This window comes from Sarcophilus harrisii, chromosome 1 (genome assembly GCF_902635505.1).
Source record: "Sarcophilus harrisii chromosome 1, mSarHar1.11, whole genome shotgun sequence".
Taxonomy (NCBI): Eukaryota; Metazoa; Chordata; class Mammalia; order Dasyuromorphia; family Dasyuridae; genus Sarcophilus; species Sarcophilus harrisii.
The window spans coordinates 264,905,720-264,926,677 of record NC_045426.1 but is presented as its reverse complement, the minus strand read 5'-3'; positions in this window follow the sequence as shown (position 1 = coordinate 264,926,677).

The following is a 20,958-nucleotide window of genomic DNA, read 5'->3' as shown; positions in this document are numbered from 1 at the left end:
GGGCAAAAGAACTAAGATGTGCAAAAATGTTTGTGGCAGCCCTTTTTGTAGTGGCAAGGAACTGGAAATTGAGGATGCCCATCAGTTGGAGAATGGCTGAATAAGTTATGGTATATGAAGGAAATGGAATATTATTGTTCTATAAGAAATGATGAGCAGGCTGATTTCAGGAAAACCCGGGAAAGACCTACATGAACTGATGCTGAGTGAAATGAGCAAAACCAGAAGAAATTGTACACAGTAAGAAGAAGATTATGTGATGATCAATTGATGGCTTGGCTCAACAATGTGGTGATTCAAGGCAATTCCAATGGATTAGAGATGGAAAATACCAGTCACATCCAGAGAGAAAATTATGGAGACTGAATGTGAATTGAAGCATACCACTTTTTGCTTGTTTCTTTCTTTTTCATGTTTTCCCCCTTTTGTTGCGATTTTTCTTGTACAACATGACAAATGTAAAAATATGTTTTTTAAAATGCACATATTTAACTTATATCAGATTGCTTGCTGTCTTGGTGAGAAGAGGGGTAAGGGAGGGAAGAAAAAAATCTACAACACAATTTTACAAAAAAATGAATGTTAAAAACTATCTTTACATGTATTTGGAAAAATAAAATACTATCAAAACAAACAAACAAGTAATTATCACACTGGCCAAAAGATTTGAACAGGCAGTTTTCAAAAGAAGAAATCTATGCTATCAATAATCATATGAAAAAATTCTAAAAATTAAAGAAATGCAAATTAAACCAATTCTTTATTCTAACTCACACCCATCAAAGTACCAAAGATGACCCTCCCCCCCAAAAAAATAATAAAAAATTGGAAGGTTCTGTGGGAAAAAAATGGTATACTGATATACTGCAGGTAAACCTGTGAATAGGTACATCAGTTTGGGATGGCTGAATTTATTGAACATTAAGATAATGGAATACTATTATGATTTAAGAAATGTTGAAAGAGATGTCTTTGAAGAAACCTGGGAAAACTTTTATGAACTGATAATAGAGTGAAAGGAGCAGGACCAAGAGAACAATTTATATAATAATAATAATATGGCAAAGACAAGCAACTTAAAAAAATTTAAGAACTCTGATCAATGCAATAATCAACCATGATTCCTGAGAATTCATGATGATATATGATACCCTTCTCCTAAAAGAGCCATAATGAACTAAGAGTGAAGATTGAGTTTTTCTGTTTTTTTGTTTTTGTTTTGTTTTTTTAGTGACCAATAGCAAAATTTGTTCTGCTTAACCAGACATATTGGTTACAAGAATTTTATTTTTATTTTCACAGGCTAGAGAGGTGAGATGAAGGAGGGAAAGAAAGTAAAATTTAACTAATTGAAAAACATAATTTAAAAAATTAGAAACCAGTCTTTATCAAATGTTAGGGACTTGCACAATTATTATAGCTAGCATTTATATATCACTTTAGGATTGCAAAGCACCTTATATGCTATCTTATTTAATGTTCACAACAATCTTGTGAGATAGATGCTATCATTATCCTCATTTTACAGATTTTATAGATCCTCATTTTACAAGTGAAGTTGAAAGAGGTTAAATAATGTAGCTAGAGTTACACAGCTAGTGAGTGCTATTATGTTATTTATATTTTATATTATATATATATATATATAATTACATTATTTAACTGGTTACAATCAGATGGCAAACACATTTTAAGTTCTGAGACCTTGGACTGTCCCCTAAATATTTTCCTATTCCCTCAAGAAACTATAGGGCTTCAAAACTCATCTCAAATATCAAAAGATTTACTGTCATTTAGAGGTTAACTGATTTGTCCAGCTTCATATAGCTAATAAATACCTGAGGTTGGATTTGAATTGATTTAGGATGAGTCTTCCAGATCCCAAGTCCAGTGCTCTATCCCCTGCACCACCTACCTGGCCCTGTCATTACATCAAATGGTAAAACACTAGAACCTGGAGCTTCTCCCACTCACTCTCTGGAAGAATCACAGTTCTACAAGCACATGGCTTGAATTAGCCCAGAAACCTATTTTCCAAGCACCCTACACAGAACTGGCTACAAGGACTAATCTGGGTCAATATAGCTATGTCCAAACATGTCAGTGAGTCCAAGTTTACACACCCAGATGCTCTCCTTTTCAACCTACTCCACAGATACACAACCAATGTTCTCTCTTGCTCATATGTTCTCTCCTACACACGTATAATTATTCAATATCAATGGACAAAGACACTAACAGTCCCAGATTGATAAGCACCATCTTTTTATTATCAAGGACAAGAAGAATCATTCCTTAAACCCCAAAGGTCACCAGCTTCCACCATTGAAAACTATGTCAGGAAGTATTCTGACCTTCCAATCACTTCTTTCTAGCCTGGATGGGAGGAAGAATAAATATCAATCTTCTCATTCTTCCTTCATTTTCAGATAGACTACAAGTTCTTAGTTCTCCTTACACCCAAAGAGTTTTCTTTTCATTGAGAAAATAAAACATTATATAGCTCTTTCATGTGTATCTATTATCAAATGTCAAAAAGTGAGATGAGTTTTGTTGTTATTCGGCTGTTTTACTTGTGTCAGACTCCTTTAAGACCTCATTTGGGGTTTTCTTAGCTGATATACTAGAGTGGTCTGCCATTGCCTTCTCCAGTTCATTTTACAGATGAGGAAACTGAGGCAAACAGGGTAAAGTGACTTGTCCAAGGTCACACAGCCAGTAAATGCTTGAGGTCTGATTTGAACCCAGGAAAATGACCTCCTAAATCAAGGCCTATCACTCTATCCTTTGCACCACCTTGCTGCCCAACATGAGAGAGAATTCCTTACTTTGGAAGGTGATTTTGTAATTTGAATCTTGTTATATCTTTTCAGTAAACAAACTTCCATAAAAGTTATCTGATGTCAATTGGTTAAATGAGTTTGAGCCCCCAAGCACCAGATCAATCAATAATTTCTGGGTGATGTTAACTATAATTGGTGATTCATATTGAATGGAATGAGGCTCCAAGTCGGTAACATCAGAAAGATCAATTGCTGCCCATCAACTGGGGAATGGTCAAACAAGTTATGCTAGGTATATGTGATGGAATGTTGCTGTTCTATAAGAAATGATGAAGGGGGTGATTTTAGAAAAACGTGGAAAGAATTTATGAACTTGTATGAACACAGTGGAGCAAGAACCAGGAAAATAATTTATTCAATGATAATAGCATAAAGACTAATAATTTTGAAAGACTTAGAAGCTCTGATCAACACAGTGGAAACAAGCAAAGTTCCAGAAGATTCATGATGAAATATGCTGTCTTCCTCTGGATAAAGACATGATAGACTCAGTGCAGATTGCTATATATGTGTGCATGTATATATTTAATACACAAATGTGTGTGCATGCATGTGCATGTACATATATATGTATGTGTCTCTATTAAAACTTATATAGATGTGTACATATACATATGGCTTCTGTATATCCCTAACCATATGTGGGTGTGGGTATGTATGGAAGTCTAAAAATATATGTATGCATTATGTATGTTTGTATATATGAACATGGATAATGTAGGAATTTATTGTGCTTGATTATGCATAGTCACATAAATGGGTTGGGGGAGGGGGGGAAGCTACCTTCGTGGTTCAGGGGAAAGAGGACCAGTCCTGGACTCAGGAAGAACTGAGTTCAAAGTTAGCCTCGGACACTTAAAAGCTATGTGACATTTGAGCAAGCCTCTTAACCTCTGCCTGTCTCTGTTTCCTCAACTGTAAAATGGGGACAAATATATCACTTCTCTCTTAGGGTTGTTGTGAGGATCAAATGAAGTAATATTTGTACAATTATCCCTTCTACATCTTGGGAGTTAGGAACCTCCATGATCTGGAAAATCTGTATAAAAAATTTTGGCACTCCCTTCATTCCAGAGAAGTCTGAATTTTTTTCTTTTTTCTTTTATGGATGTTCACAGTATTTTATTGTAAAATTTGGTTGATGTTATACAATACTATACATGTATTTTATGCATTTCTGAGTTTCTAAATGTTTTCTGTGTCATCTACTGGTCTTTGCATTGTCGTCTGAAGCTTCTACAACTCACAAAAAAAAATTCCCATTTAATTCAAACCAGGATGGAGAAAGTTGCCATATGGAAGGGATAATCATAAAGCATTTAGCATAGTGCCTGTTACATTGTAAGCATTATATAAATGTTAGTTAATAGTGGTAGTAGTAATGGTGGTAGTAGTGGTGGTAGTGAAGATAGTAGTAGTAGTAATAATAGTAGTGATGGTAGTAGTAATATTGGTGGTAGTAGTAGTGGTGGTGGTGGAGATAGTAGTAGTAGTGGTAGTGGTAGTAGTAGTAATGGTGGTGGTGGAGTAATAGTGATGGTGGTAGTGGAGGAGAGAGAGTAGTAGTGGTGATGATAGTAGTAGTAGTAGTGGTGGTGGTGGTGGAGAGAGTAGTAATAGTAATAGTGGTAATAGTAGTGGTAGTAGTAGTAGTAATGATAGTGGTAGTAGTAGTATAGTAATAGTAGTAGTAATAGTAATAGGAGGAGGAGTAGTAATGGTAGTGGTAGTAGTAGTATAGTAATAGTGGTAGTAGTAGTAGTAGTAATAATAGTAATAGTGGTGGTTGTAGTGGTAGTAGTAGTAGTAGTAATAGGTAGTAATAGTAATGGTAGTGGTAATAGTCGTAGGTAGTAATGGTAATGGTAGTAGTAGTAGTAATAGTGGTGGTAGTAGTAATGGTGATAGTAGTAATAGTAGTAGTAATGGTGATAATAGTAGTAGTGGAAATGGTGATGGTAGTAGTAATGGTGGTGGTGGTGATGGTGATGATACTGTTAATAGTAGTAGTAATGGCAGTGGTTATATAGCAGTAACAGGTTTTATTATTTTCTTTCTTGATGAGCGAAGAAGGAGATGATGGGAGAAAGAGAATTTAGAATTGGAAAGAAATGGATTTTTTTAAATGAAGAATCATCACCCATTACCCCTTCAGAAGACCCCAAAGATCCTTAAAGAGAAATATATCTAGCTGACCTCTGGGGGTATGCCTTACTAGAGAAAATAGGAGTGGATATAAAGATCACCAGAGTTTTTAACCTCTGAATGCATATGCACATTTTCATGTATATATGTGTTATATGTATATACATATATATGTATACCTAGAAATATGCATGCTTATACATATGTATATATAATTATGTATACATGTATTATATGTTATATATTTTCCAAATATATTATATTTGGAAAAGGTCCTTCTAAGCTTTTCTATCCATTAATTTCTTATCTTTTCCTCAATGTGTACACACACACACATACACACACATCTCTCTAATCCAGTTTCTCTACCATTTTGGTTTTTCTAGTTAAGACTAAACTGCCCTTGCCCAGTGAAAATCCAACCCAGATCAATGCACAATAAGGGTGCAAATATGCAATTGCTTCTTTAATATAAAAGTGGACTTGAAAGGCATCTCAACAATTTATCATTTAGTTCTTAGAATGAATTGTCTCCCTTGCTCAAAGGAATTGTAAGGGTGGTCTGTTTTACTTAGAAGACTTCTGTGACCTGAATCCATTCTGGCTTTTAATGTTCCAGCCATTAATGGGAAGTTAGCATTAGAGATTTTCCTTTGTTTGGAGTCTCAATAGGTCAGAGTTTAAAAAGGTGGCCGGAGAAGGGCATGGAGCTGGGAGAGAAAGGTATGCACTGCTGAGCTCTCGTTTGAAAACCACTGAATCAGAAATAAGTAACATTAAAACACTCTAAAATGGTATTTACAAAGCATCCTACGTTGGGCCCCACTAAGTATTATGTAAACACTAAAAAAGCTGCTACCAGCAGGCTTGGGGGGCAAACAACTGAGTGTATTTAAACAGCTTATACAAAGATGTTAACATGTTGCTAGGGAAGCAGAAAAGCCTCTTCCCATCCTGAGTGACCTCGATCCTTGCAGGAGGCTACAATAGTGTCGCTCATCCTTGGAGCCAGTTTTCTTTCCCCTCCCTCCAGCACCCCACAAATGGCAAACTTTTTCATTCAAATCCCTTTGCAGATCAAAGCATTGTCGATTCATGGATCTAGAGTTGGGATGGACACCAGAGCAAAACTCCCTTATTTTGCAGATTCAGGAAACTGAGGTGTAATAATGGTACCAGGAGTCTTCCTTTATTTCTCCAAGATGATGGAGGCTTTGGGGATTTAGTAGCCGGTCTTTAATAAGCACCATCAGCACCACTGAAAGCCAAGAAGACTTGCTCTTAAATAAGGCAATCCATTGTCTGTTAATGAGCTGTGATGCTTTGTTCTCTGTTTGCTCAAAACCCTGGGCTAAAAATCAATATCCTATTTGACTCAGAGATAGGGCTGTCCCTCAAGAAGTTCAAAGATGGAGAGAGGAGTCTCATATATTCATGAGCAAATTATTTACAACCAATTTTTGGAATGCTCAAGAACTAAAAAGTGCAAATGCCCACCAACTAGAGAATGGTCTAAAATTTCTGAGGCATGAATGTAATGGAACATGAATATGAAGAATACATCAAAGTTACACATACAGTTCTCTCCTCCTGTTCCACAATATATATGGGAATACTAATTTTTTTATATTTATTAAATTCAAAATAAAATATATTTTATAAAAGATAAAATGAATATAAATACAAATTATACATAATAATATTTAAAGGAATATAGAAAAACATGGGAAGAATTATGTAACTGATGCAAAGTGGATTAAACCAAACCATGAAAACACATATGCAATAACTATTACAACAAAAGAAATAGAAAGAACAATAACAACAAAGGATAGAATGCCATGTAATTATAATGATCAATTTTGGCACTGAAGAAAAAAAGATTTAATATATCTTTTTCCCTTCTTTACAAAGACTGGGGAGTATGGGTATAGAACAATTCATATATTATAAGTCTTCATTGCTGTATCAGTTAATTTTCCTGAATTGTTTTTTTTTTTTCTTTCTTTTTTTTACTCTTTGTTACAAGGCTGTCTCTCTGGAGAAGGGGAAGCAAGGGGGAAGAAAATTTGTGAAAATGAATGTAATATAAAAACAAAAGATGTCAATAAAAAATGTTTTTTAGAAATTTGCTAATATTGGTATAGCATCCCACAGGCCCTCTAGAGAGGACTGGGTGGAAATTTTAATTTTAGTGTGTTAAAATTATAAATTCCTGCCAGGCAGGGTTTCTCTTTCTTCATTGCATAAACAGAAATCTTGTTCTGAAGAGCAGACTGTTTCTTCTCTATGCCTCATAGAATTGAGTATGCCATAAGCATGTAACATAATTTCTTTTTAATTGAAGCATTTCTTTTTTTCCATAAATTTGTTTCTATTCTTTCCAGCTGTACTTCTCTCACCTATCAGAAGCAAACTCATCTGGGCTATTTCTGAAGAAAAAAATCAAGTCTTTTCAGATCAAAGACCATATAAGTGAAACAAAAACATCATTTCATTCTTATACAAAAGACAACCTGCCAATACAAAATCAAATTCAGATCCGTGAGAACATGATATTCTTAGGGAAGACAGGGCTTAAGTATTTTTCAAATCCTCCTTTAGTTCATCCATTCACACACTTTTGCCCTCATTTTGTTAATCTTTAAATTAAAGATGCCTGTCCTAATTGCTCAGAGAATTTTATAATGCCTGACATGTAGTAACTATTTATTGAATTAAATCAAATTGAACCTAGCCAATTAGAAAGTTTACATGCAAACCTCAACTCAACCACTAGTTCTTAAGCTCTAAACTCAAAGAGATAGCATAGCATAGCACAGGATAGTGTAGCATGCATAGCATAACATAGCAAAGGATAGTATAGCAACTAGTAAGTTTGCCCTGAAGTCAGAAAGTCCTACGTTTGATACTTTAGGTCTTATGGTCAAGGGCTAGTCATTTGACTTCTCAGTGCCCCTTGGCAATACTCAAAAATTATGAATTGCAAAATATCATGTAGATCAATCTTTCTTCTATATACCTATCCAGGATCACAGAAATCACCTGTACTGTTCTGATAATATCTTTGAACACAGAATCCTAAACTGTCAGAGCTAGAAGGAATTTCTGAGACCATCTGGTGTAACCTATTCATTCACCCAGTGGAAGGAAAGAACAGCAATGTTCTTTCCACTATAAAAGGATCCGATAAAGGAATCTGAACCCAAGGTTTTTTTGTTATTCTCTTATCAGAATTCTCTCAACTTTTATATGGAACTAAACTAAGTTCTCCCAGCAATTCTTCTTAAAAGATCTACACCAATCTGAAACTGTGCAATCACTGCCTTGCCTCAGAATTCAAGTTTTAGTTTATTATGGTTTTTAATGTTTTATTAACTTGGGTTTTGTTTTGTTGTTGTTTTGCATATACCACACATAGTACATGCCCATAGAACCTTCTATTTTAAAAAAAGACAAATACTTAAACAAAACAAAACCAAAAAACCAATTCAAACATATCTGACAGCAATACATTTTACATCCATAGACCACCACCTCCCTAACAGAAGGGGAAAAAATGAGTTTTATCCTAAGTCGTATGAATTCAATTTTGGTCATGACATTAATCTGATTTATCCTATTGTTTTCCTTAAATTGTTGTAATGACTATGTATGTTCTTCTCCTGATATTTTTTCCTTGTTCTCAATCATTTCACCCAAGCTTTTCTAACTTTCTCTGAATTCTTCCCATTTGTCATTTCTTATAGCACAATAATGGGGACATCTAAGTATCTCAGTGGAACAGTGCTGGACCTGAAGTCAGGAAAACCTGAGTTCAAATCTAGTCTCAGATGTATGAGGGCTTCCTACCTGTGACTTCCTGAGCTAGTCAATTGATTCCATTTGTCTCAATTTGCTTATCTGTAAAATAAGTGGGAAAAAGAAATAACAAATCACTCTTTTCCAAAACAAAAACAAAAATGAAAACAAAAACCCAACCAACATCAAATAGAGCCATGAAGAGTTGAACATAACTGAACCAACAGCACAATAAAATTCCATTAAATCCATATGTCACAGTTTGTTTGGTCATTGCCCGGTTGATGAACACCCACTTTGCTTCTTTTTTTTTTTTTTTTTTTTTTTTTTTGCTATCACAAAAAGTGTTTCTATTATCATTTCAGTGTATATGGAACCTTTCCCTCTGTCTTTGATCTGTCTGAAGTATATACCCAGTAAGAGGAATTCTGAGTCAGTTGGGTTTCTTTTTCCCCTATGGAGATTAAAGTGAAATGTTTCTTAACCAAGGGAGGATCCCTGCTCTGAACTCACAATGGAATCAATGCAATCTGCTTCTAGTGGCTAGGAAATCATTAACGGTGAAGGGAATTACTCTCCCTAATGTGTGCTGTGGGATAGTTTGGAAATGAAAGAATTCTTGGCAATGGCCCCTTCAGTTTTTCAAGGATTCATGATATCCTTTAAGGAGAATACTCCCTCCAGTCTGAGTTAGTCAATAAACATTTGTTAAGCACCTATTATGTGATAGGCACCAAGATAAAGATGAAGATACATACCCTGTCTTGTAATTCACAATCTAATGAGGGAAAAAACATGGAAACAACTACATATAAACAAGCTATATACAGGATAAAAACAAAATAGCCTACCTAGAGTAGATACTAGAATTAAAGGAGACTGGGAAAAGCTAATGGTAGAAGGTGGGATTTTAGCTGAAAATCTGAAAGAAGTCAGGGAAGCTAAGAGGTAGAGATAGAAAAGGAAGGCAATAAGAAAAAATGCCCAGTGAGTAGAGGGCGTATCTTGATCAAGGAACAGCAGGGAGTATGTGTCACTCTATTTGTGAGGAAGTCGGCAGTGTAAGGTGAGACTATAAGTATAGGAGGTTATGAAGGCCAGAGGAAAGGAGGGGCTGCACAAGTAAAATCAAAAGGCTTTAGCAATAAATTAGTAGGAGGAATAAGAAACAGTGAGTTTGAGGACAGCACCTAGCTTTACAATTTAGGGGACTGGAAGGATGGTGGTACCCTGAACAGTAACCAAAAAAAAAAAAAAAAAAAAAAAAAAAAAAGGAGAGGCTTCAGAGGGGAAGATAATGATCTCATTTGAGTTTAAGATGCTTTTAGAATATCTAGTTCAAGGTATCTAATAGATATTTTGGAGAGATGAAACTGAGGTTAGAACTAGAAAAGTAGACTTACAGTGACAAATAAATCAATGGAAGCCAATGAGATCACCAAGGGAAGTAATATAAAGGGAGAAGAGAAGAAGGACCAGAATGGAGACCTCTGAGAGACTTCTTATTTTGTATTTAGTTTTAAATAAATAAGTACAAAATAATATAAGTATAAAATAAATATAATGTATATAAGAATAAATAAGATAAATATAAAATAGGAAGAAAGGTGAAAGAAACAAAGAAGGAAAGAAAGAAAGAAGGAAGGAAGGAAGATAGATGGCGTGAGCTGGAGGAGGCTCCAACAAAAAGGAGGGGTAGTTTGATAGGTTGAAGGAGAAGCAGGAAAGAGTGGTACCCTAAAAACCTAGGGAAAAGGGAATATTAAGGAGATATTCCTTGTGCCAAAGGCTATAGAGAAGTCAAGGAGGATGAAGACTTAGAAAAAGCTATGGAGAGAAGAATTTAAAAGCTTCATTTTTGGTGGTAACAGCCTTTTTTGTAGTGGCAAGAAACTGGAAACTGAGTGGATGTCCATCAGTTGAGGAATAGTTGAATAAGTTATGGTATATAAATAACTTATTCAGTTATGGTATATGAATGTGATGAAATATTATTTTATAAAAAATGACAAGCAGGCTGATTTCAGAAAAGCCTGGAAAGACTTATATGAACTGATGATGTATGAAGTGAGCAGAACCAAGAAAACATTGTACAATGTTTTGTACATAGCAACAACAAGATTATATGGTAATCAATTGTGATGGACTTGGTTCTTTTCAACAATGAGGTGATTCAGACCAATTCCAATAGACTTGTGATGGAAAGAGTCATCTTCATCCAGAGAGAGAACTATGGAGACTGAATGTGAATCAAAGCATAGCATTTCCACCTTTTTGTTTGTTTGTTTTCTTTCTCATGTTTTTATTTCATTTGGTCTTCACAGCAAATCTGGAATCTAGGTATCGTTATTATCTCTATTTTCAGTTGAAGAAACTGAGGTGTAAGATTAAGTAATTTGCTCAGAGTCACAAGCTAGTCACACAGCTCAGGGTCTGAGCTCATATTTGAACTTGGGTCTTCCTGACTCTAGTCCCTACTCTGTCCACTGTGCCACCTAATCAGCTGTAGAGTAGGTAACAACAATATATATTATGTGAGTGAACAGATGTTTCATATAGTTCCCCTTGGCTGGGTTTAGATACCAATCATTACTAGAACTGAAACTGAATGAGAGACCCTGTGTCTGAGGCCACATTTGAACTCGGGTGCTTCTGACTCCAAGGCCAGTGCTCTATCCACTAGCTGCCTCTCCTGTCTTCCCATATAAAAACTTACACCAATTTCTTTTCTTCTACAAGAGGACAAGGGTCCATATTAGGCCTTACTATTAGGATACAGAACTGAATCCTGCAATTAAAAAGAAAGATAGTTCCTGCCCCTGAAGAGTTTACAATCTAACTTGGAGAAATAACATGTAAACATGCAGGCGTATACATATTACAAACAAGATGACTGGAAGGGACGAGGAAGCCGTGAGCATCCAATAGGATTTAGGAAATTTTTCATTGGAAAGATAGAACTTATTTTTTGTTCCTTCTCTCTTTCTCTCTCTCTCTTTATCTCTCTCTCTCTCTCTCTCTCTCTCTCTCTCTCTCTCTTTCTCTCTTTTTCTCTCTGTCTCCCTCCATCTTTCCCTCCCTTCTTCCTTTCTTCCTTCTCTCCCTCCTTCCCTCTCTCTGTCTTTGTTTCTGTCTCTATCACTTTTTCTCTTTTAGTATAATGGCGGGATTGGACAGTGAAAGAGTCCTGCCCCATAGAATGTTCTGAGTGCTTGACCTGCTGCCAGTCACCACGGAAGAAGCTAGGGAAACCTCCCTCAAGGTAGCCATGATGTTATATGTAAAGAAAGATCTCACTACTTGATCCAGAGCAAGTATTCAGTCTCCACTTTGCTTATTTCATAGTGAAAAGGGACTTTTTCAAGGATCCTGAATGAGAACTGATAAGTAGATAAAAGTCTTGTTGCTAATCTGAGCAAGGAAGACATATTGTAAATCTCTGGGTGGGGAGAGATAAACATGGTTCAATTGAGGAGGGCCCAAGGCCTCTTCCCTTACCCAGAGACTTTCAGCATGTTCTCCTCACTCAAACTATCCAGGCAAGAAAGAGTAAAGTGATCCCCACCAAGAGTCTTATTATCTATTTCTTAGTTCTAGTTTAACAGTCAATCAACAAAAGATTTACCAAGAGATAAACAGACCAAAAACAGAATACCTGTGTATGCTTTGAATCTTACAATATGGCCATTCTTTAATACATCACACCTTTCCAGAATCAGGCTCCCCTGCTTCTACCATGTGGGCTGCTAGCAATCATAGCATGCTGTTTGTACTCTAGGAATAGGCTCCAACTGGCTAGTCCCTCTACTATATAAACACAAGTCAACTTGTTTTCATAAAGCAGTGTTTTCTGATTTTGCATCCCAATCAGTAAAGAATTTTTTATCTTTGAAGAAAATAGGGTTTGAGAAAATAGATTCCTATCAGAGGATGCAAACAAAAAAGTCTGGAGGTCCCAACTTTAGGGAACCAGATTAGTTTGTGTCTTAAAAACAAAAAAAGACATAAGCAACAAAGGATTAAGACTTATCACTGAGATTTCCAGTACTGAATTTCATGTCAATAACCTTACATCTTGGAAATGCAGAATTCTTAGAATGTTAATAACAGATGGGGCTTTAGAAATCATCTAATCCTGGGGAATTTAATCTGAGGTACTCTGCTCCCAAAAAATCCATGTGAATTTAGAAAAAAATGGCATCTTTATTTCAATGTAATTGTTTCCTTTTGCAAAATTATGTTATTTTATGCATTCAAAAATACTATTCTGAGGATTCCATGAGCATCAATTGATTGTCAAAGGGATCCAAAAAGACAGTCAAGAACTCCTAAGACTAGAGAGGTGATGTGATTTGTCCAAGTTCATAAAGCATTTTCCTAGTGTATTCTTATTTCCTTCCTTATCGCTTTCCCTATCCTTCTGACTTACCATTCCCTACAAATTCAAATATTGGAGAGCAATATTTATTTGTAAATTTTCAAAAATCCATTTTTCTAACTTTTGGTTTAACTCTCAGATCATGGTTAGTCTGTTTTTCCTATAGTGATGAGGCAAGCAGGTTTTCCAATGTTCTAGCTGGTATTCACATCCTGCAATTCTTGCTTGAGATCTTTGATATGAGTTGGGAAATTAAAGCTTTTGGTTGTATTAATAGGCAAATGAGAGGTAATCCCAAGCTTTATTCTCCTGTTTTTACTGTAATGATTTTATTAATTTTATTAAATGTTTTTCTAATTTAAAAGAAAATACATTTGTTTAAAGGTAAGCTAGGTGATGGCAGTGGAGACAGAGTACCAGCCCTGGAATCAGGAGGACCTGAGTTCAAATGTGGCCTCAGATACTTACTAATTCTGTGACCCGGAGCAAATCACAGTCTCAATTTCTTCCCAAAAATAAGTAAATAAACATTTTTATTGGGACATCTTTCAAGAACACTGAAAGCACATAAGAGAAAGGTTACTGATGTCCAGTACTGCTTATTCCATGTGTCTCCCCTAACATTGAGTATTAAAGTTCATAGTGATTATTGAGTTGCTTTTAAGTCATGTCTAACATGACCCCATTTGTTTTTGTTGTTGTTGTTGTTGTTGTTATTGGTTTTGGCAAAGGTACTGGAATTGTTTGCCATTTCCTTCTCCAGCTCATTTTACAGATGGAAACTAAAGCAAACAGGATTAAGTGACTTACCTAGGGTCACATAGCTAATTAAATGTCTAAGACCAGATTTAAACTCAAGTTTCCCTACTCCAGACCTGATGCTCTTTCTTATCACCTAGCATCCCATTATATTCATGTATCTGTGATTTAGTCTGTGTAGGAACTTTTTGTCAACAAGCCAATAGTCTTGGCACAAGGGTTCTTAAGCCTTTTTATGTCATAAACCCTCTTACAAGTGTAATAAAACCTATGGACCCTTCTAAGAAAAAACATTTTAAAGTGAATAAAAATACATAGAATTGCAAAGAATATATGTTATATTGTAATAGAGTGATCAAAAAAAACTTTTTTTAAGTTCACAGATAGGCAAAGACAGAATTTGAACAAATGTTCTTGATTCCAGTTCTAATATTCTATCGACTATGATGTAATATCTTTACTCATTGGCTATGCATATAGTAGGTACTTAGTGAATATTTATCATTTTTTGCAACACATCTAATGAATTTATTATGTTAGAAACAATGTCATCCTTCAGTGATTTAAAGGGACATATGTGTGATATTTCCTTCCTTTAGATTTCATTTTTTTCATCTATAAAATGAGAGGAGAAGGTAGTTGGACAAGATAGTTTCCAAAATCCTTTGTATTTCCATAACTTTGTACAATGGAAATGTATTACTTGCCTTCTCAATACATGGGGGAGGGAGTGAAACAGGGAGACAATTTGGAAACAAAATTTTTTAAATGTTAAAGTCATTTGTTTGTTTTTTAAAAGTCTTTTACAGTGCTAACATTTCTAGATAGCAAGCTATGAGTTCCCAGTACTGAAGGGCTGTATCTGTCCAATCTACTTTGCCTAGTGTCCTGAATAAGTATGTCATGGAAGATTCTATTGATAATTTAAAAGAGAGAAAAAAAACAAATCCAGGCTCCTGAAGGTATTTGGAATAAAGACAGAATAAATTACCTGGTTTCCCAAGATGCCAACTTCACAAAGAGGCACCCCAAACTTCTTAACATTCCAGAAATGCCTTTAAGAGCCAAAGGAATATTTTTCCCCTGATTGGGGGCTCTCAAAGTAATTGACACCATGAAAGGATTTTTACTGCTAAAAGGACTGTCTCTGCTACATCATCAGCCACTTATTTATAGATACCCTTAGGTCAAAGCTCACCTAAGAGAAGGTGGCCACCTAAATGATACAATTAGGAGGCTCATCCCCTAAAATGTTTTTCCCATTGTCCTGCTTTAGTACCTGAAATGCCATTGTTAGAGCTTGTCTGGAACTCTGGAATCACAAAGACAGTGCTATAATGGGAGATTAGGGCATAAAAAATTCTTACCTCCCAGAGGTAAGAGCTAAACATGGAAAACCAATGGATCACTGTTTGGAGGTAGGGATATGAGGAATTAATTTATGAACTGTGACCTAAAATACAGAAGAAATGCCCGGGAAAGGAAAGGGCTAAAAAAGGAGATCCAAGGGTGTGTGTGTGTATATGTGTATATATATATCTATATCTATATATATATATATATATATATATATATATATATATAACTTCCAAGGTTACCTCAGGGTCTCTAGGGCAATATGTGAAAGACTGTGGGTTTTAAGTGGGAAAGGACCCTAGAAGTCATCAATTATATAACCCCTTCATTTTAAAGTTAAGAAAACTGAGGGCCCAAGAAATTGAGTGATTTGACCAAATTAATCCAGGCAACAAGAGATGGAGCTAAGATCCTAAACCAGGTCTTCTGACTTTCCATCCAATTCCTTTTCCATTGAAAACATGCTGCCTCCCTAAAGGTAAATAGTAGCATAGCACAATACCTTTAACATAGGTAATTTCAGGCAAACTTTTTAATCTCAGTATCTGTTTATGTTCCCAACACAATGTTCTGTACACGTCAGTGGATTTTATCATACTCATAGGCTATCAGGCAACTGGCATTCATTAAATGCTTACTGTGTGCCTAGCACTGTGCTAAGTGCTGGGGATTACAAAAAAGGCAAAACATCAGTTAGGAAATGGCTGAATAAGTTATGGTATATGAATGGAATGGAATATTATTGTTCTGTAAGAAATGACAAGCAGGCTGATTTCAGAAAAGTCTGGAAAGCCTTACATGATCTGATGATAAGTGAGTAGAACCAAGAGAACATTGTACATAGCAGCAAAATTATGTGATGATCAACTCTGATGGACTTGGCTCTTTTCAACAATAAGGTGATTCAAGGAAATTCCAATAGACTTGTAATGAAAAGAGCAGTTTACTGAATGTGGAGACTGAATGTGTATCGAAGTATATAGTATTTTCACTTTTTCATTTTTGTGGTTGTTGGGGGCTTTTCTTATTTCTTTTTTCCATTTTGATCTGATTTTTTGTGCAACATGATGAATATAGAAATATATTTAGAAAAATTTCACATATTTAACCTATATTGGGTTTCTTGCTATCTTGAGAAGAGAGAATGGAGGGAGAAAATTTTGGAACACAAGGTTTTAAAGAAGTGAATGTTGAAAACTATCTTCCTATGTATTTCAAAAAATAAAATACCAATTTAAAAAAGAAAAACAAAAAACAGTCCTAGCTCTCAAGGACTTCATAGTTGTGTCTTGACTTGAGTAAATTGGGTTTAAGTGAAGCTGAGTTGCATAAAATTTGCCAGCCTGATTTTAGAAAAGCCTGGAAAGACTGGTAAGAACTGATGCTAAGTGAAGTGAATAGAGCCAAGAGAACATTATATACAACAAGATTATGTAAGGATCAACTGTGATGGGGGTGGTGATCCAATGAGGTGATCCAAGACAATTTCAATAGACATGTGTCAGCAAGTGCCATTTGCATCCAGAGAGAGAACTATAGAAATCAAAAGTGGATCAAAGCATAGTATTTTCACATTTGTTGTTGTTGTTTGCTTGTGTTTTTTTTTTTTTTTTGGCTAGGGTTTTTTCCTTTCCCATGTTTTTTCCCTTTTGATCTGATTTTTCTTGTGCAACATGACAAATATGAAAATATATTCAGAAGAATTGCACATCTTTAACCTATATTGGATAGTTTGCTGATTTGGGGAAGGAAAGAGGGAGAAAAATTTGGAATACAAGGTTTTGAGAGAGTGAATGTTAAAAGCTTTCTTTACATGTATTATTTGGAAAAATAAAATACTGTTACAAAACACCCAAAGTTGCCAGTCTCACTTGAGGGAGGGAGTCATGGGTGTTCTCTCTTCCCTTAAAGATATTAAGCTATCCAGGATAATTTCAGAAAGGCCTGGAAAACCCTACATGAATAGATGCTGAGTGAAATGAGCAGAACCAGGAGATCATTATACACTTCAACAACAAGACTATACAATGATCAATTCTGATGGATGTGGCTCTCTTCAACAACAAGATGAACCAAATCAGTTCCAATTGTTCAATAATGAAGAGAACCAGCTACAACCAGTGAAAGAATTCTGGGAAATGTGTGTGAATCACAACATAGCATTTCCACTCCTGTTTTTGTTTGCTTACATCTTTGTTTTCCTTCTCGGGTTATTTTTACCTTATTTCTAAATCTGATTTTTCTTGTGCAGCAAAATAACTGTATAAATATGTATACATATATTGTATTTAACATATACTTTAACATATTTAACATGCGTTGGTCTACCTGCCATCTAGGGGAGAGGATGGAGGGAAGGAGGGGAAAAGTTGCAATAGAAGGTTTTGCAAGGGTCAATGCTGAAAAATTACCCATGCATACATCGTGTAAATAAAAAGCTATAATAAAAATATATTTTTAAAAAGATCTTAAGCTATCCACATATTTTTACCCTATATGATCCTTGTTTATGAGTGCCCGTAAGTTCTCCAAATAGGATAAAGTCAATGTGCACAAAGTCTTCCTCTGACTCTTTTTTCCTTTCATAGATAATGACATTTATAACAAATATATATATATAACATATACATATATGTATATAAAACATTATATATTTATATAGATAATGCTCTAAAGCTTGCTAAGTGCCTCACCTATGCCATCTTATTTAAACTTCACAATCTTTGAGTTAGCTACCACAGGTATTCCTGACATGATGCTGGTATTCTTTCTATATTATGGGCATACAATAATGAGGTCAGCACAACTACGCTGTAGCCCTTCAGTTTGGTAGTCATTCTAATATCTCTCATCTCCCACATTTGCCTTCGGAACCTCCCAAACATTAAGCTAGCCCTGGCAATGCATGTGTCAACCTCATTGTCAATGTGTTATCCTTATAAAGTATACTGCTAAGGTAAGTGAACTCATTCACAGCATTCAAAACTTTTTTATTTGCTGTAATCTGAAGATCACCTGGCAGGATAAGATGTCAGACACTGAAGCCAAACCTTCAAATTCTACTGCAGAGAGTGCAACTCTGTTAGGCTGACCACATTGTTCGAATGCCAAATTTGACATTTGACAAAAAAGACTATTTTGTGGAGAGCTCACACAAGGCAAGGGCTCACAAGGTGGTCAGGAAAAGCAAAACCAGGACACTTAGGAATTTTAGAATAGAATGCATTACATGGGAGACACTGGCACAGGATGATGTGCTCTCATCAGAGAAGGCACTATGCTCTACAAGAAAAGCAGAATTGAAGTAGCTCAAAAGAAACATGAGATGCACAAAAAGAATCCACCCCAAATGTTCACTGTGCCCCGCCTGTGGTAGAACATTCCAAGCTCATATTGGTCAGATCACCCTTAATTGGGCACACTGTAACTTAACTCTCACATAGTGATGCCATTTTTGTGGTCTTTGAGAATGAAAGACAATAACCAGATAGGTGTTATTGTTGCCATTTTCTAGGTTAAAAAATGGAGGTTCAGAGAAATTGCATGAATTTCCCATGATCATATAACCAGTAGTTTTTCAAGGCAAGTTTTGAATTTTGCCTCTCCTGGAGGTGTGTCTCATGTTTACTATGTAACCGGCCCATCTTCTTTTCTGGTCATACTTTTCCTTGATAGTGTATTTTACATCACTCATTCAGCAAAAGCTTATTAATTGCTACTGTGCTTTAACTATGTATTCCTTGATTGATAATATGCTACTATTGCCTACCTATAACCCATCTATTTATTTAGGTCTCTGCGTCACTTATAGTTAAAATTCTTCTGAGATATAATACTCCATGATTCACAGCCCTATGGCATTTTTTAAAAAAGAATTTTGTGATAATGAGCATCTTTGAAAAAGATTGAAAATGCATATTTTTTCAAATTTGATCTCATCACTCTCCTTCCCTCATTTATTTCTGGGCTCAGTTTGCTGTCCATTTTCAGTGCCTGACCAAGGTCAAAAGATTGTAGATTGAGCAACAGAAGGGATCTAAAGGAGTCCCTCCACTTGCATATCATAGTCTTCCTGGAAATAATAGGGTGATGCAGTAGAGTCAGGAAGGCCTGAATTCAAATCCAAAAAAAACATTTACTAACTGCAACACCTTTGGCAAAGCATTTAACTTCTATTCGCCTCAATTAGATAACTGTAAAATGAGGATAATAACAACATTTGACATGCAATTTCTTCAACTGTGTAATGGTGATAAGGATAACATCTGGCACATAGTAGGTACTTAATACGTTCTTGTATCCTTCTTTCATCCTTTTGGAGTTTTTTCTGTGCAGATTGCTAATTTAATCTTTTTTAAGTTGCTGACAGTCTGGTTGAAGAAGCTCTATGTAGGCAATGATCACTGCTTCATCTATAAGCAGGAGCATATAAATAACTTTACCTATTCTATATGGATTCCACCCAGGACATCCTCCATGACCCCAACAAGCACCTTTGATGAGCACATCTTATTTTCTGCTGATTGATGCTAATGTTCAAGGAACATAGAATAGAGTTACCTCTGTGATTGTATCCATCAAAAAAGAATCTATGGAACAACAAGACTTATAATTCCAAAAAGTGAGAAAGAATAGTTGGCTTTGTGAGCTGCACTGTTACACTCGGTACACAAAACTCCCTTTAAATAAAGGTTATGCAACCATGAAAAATGGCCTTAAATTTGTAGTTCTCCTTGGACTGGTTTTATTCCTATTTTTTTCACCAGAACTTTACAGGAAACAGAAGGAAGAGAAGATAGAATTATACAAAGTATCAAACCCTAATTCCTCTGATTCCCTTATATATGGTTACGCCAGCCCTGGATACTTACCTTTGGAGAGATCTTGCCCTGTCCATGTCAGAAGCCTTGTTCCAATCTGTCTATATTTGTCCTCAGGCCCCTCAGACCTGAGTCTCAGGGCAGTTCTCTTACTCTGAGCAGGCAGGAAGGAAGAAGAATAGAATAATCAGAGGTCAAGGTCACACTCCTTATACAAGCAGCATCTTTTCTGAGGACAAAAGTTATCATTGTGTCATTCTTTGTGCAAAGTAGTACTAGACTCCTTTGTAGTTTTTCCTTTTTTAGCACAAGATAATGACTAAGATGATACTGACTTCTCCTTTACAATCATAATTCTCTCTCTGAAAGCAGATGGCATTTTCCATTCCAAGTCTATTGGACTTTCTTGAATCATCAAACCCAATATTCATTCTTAAATACACGAGAATACAATGTTTTCATGTATTTATTCAATCAATAGCCCACAGGTGCTTAACAATGTCACTGAGTGTCGTTGAAACCTAGATTTCTTAGACTCATATATAGCTTTGGTCCTTCAGCTGTTAAAGCCTCCTTTTAGTAACCCTCTTCTCATGTGAGAAATATTCTGCTAAGAAAATCTTTTCCTTTCGGGAACTCCCAAACATTCAACTTCAAGGAATTCTCTGACTCAGTATTATCTACAAGATGATTCCCAAGGCTAAAAAAAAAGTCCATTTTCAGGATCTCTTTTCTGTGCTCTGTAAAAGAGAAAGATAAAATAAACTAGCCAGACCTGGAAGTTCTAGAAACTCTAGGCTCAGGCTTACCTGAGCAAGCAGATATCTCTAACTGTCATGTGCTTCTATTACTTGTG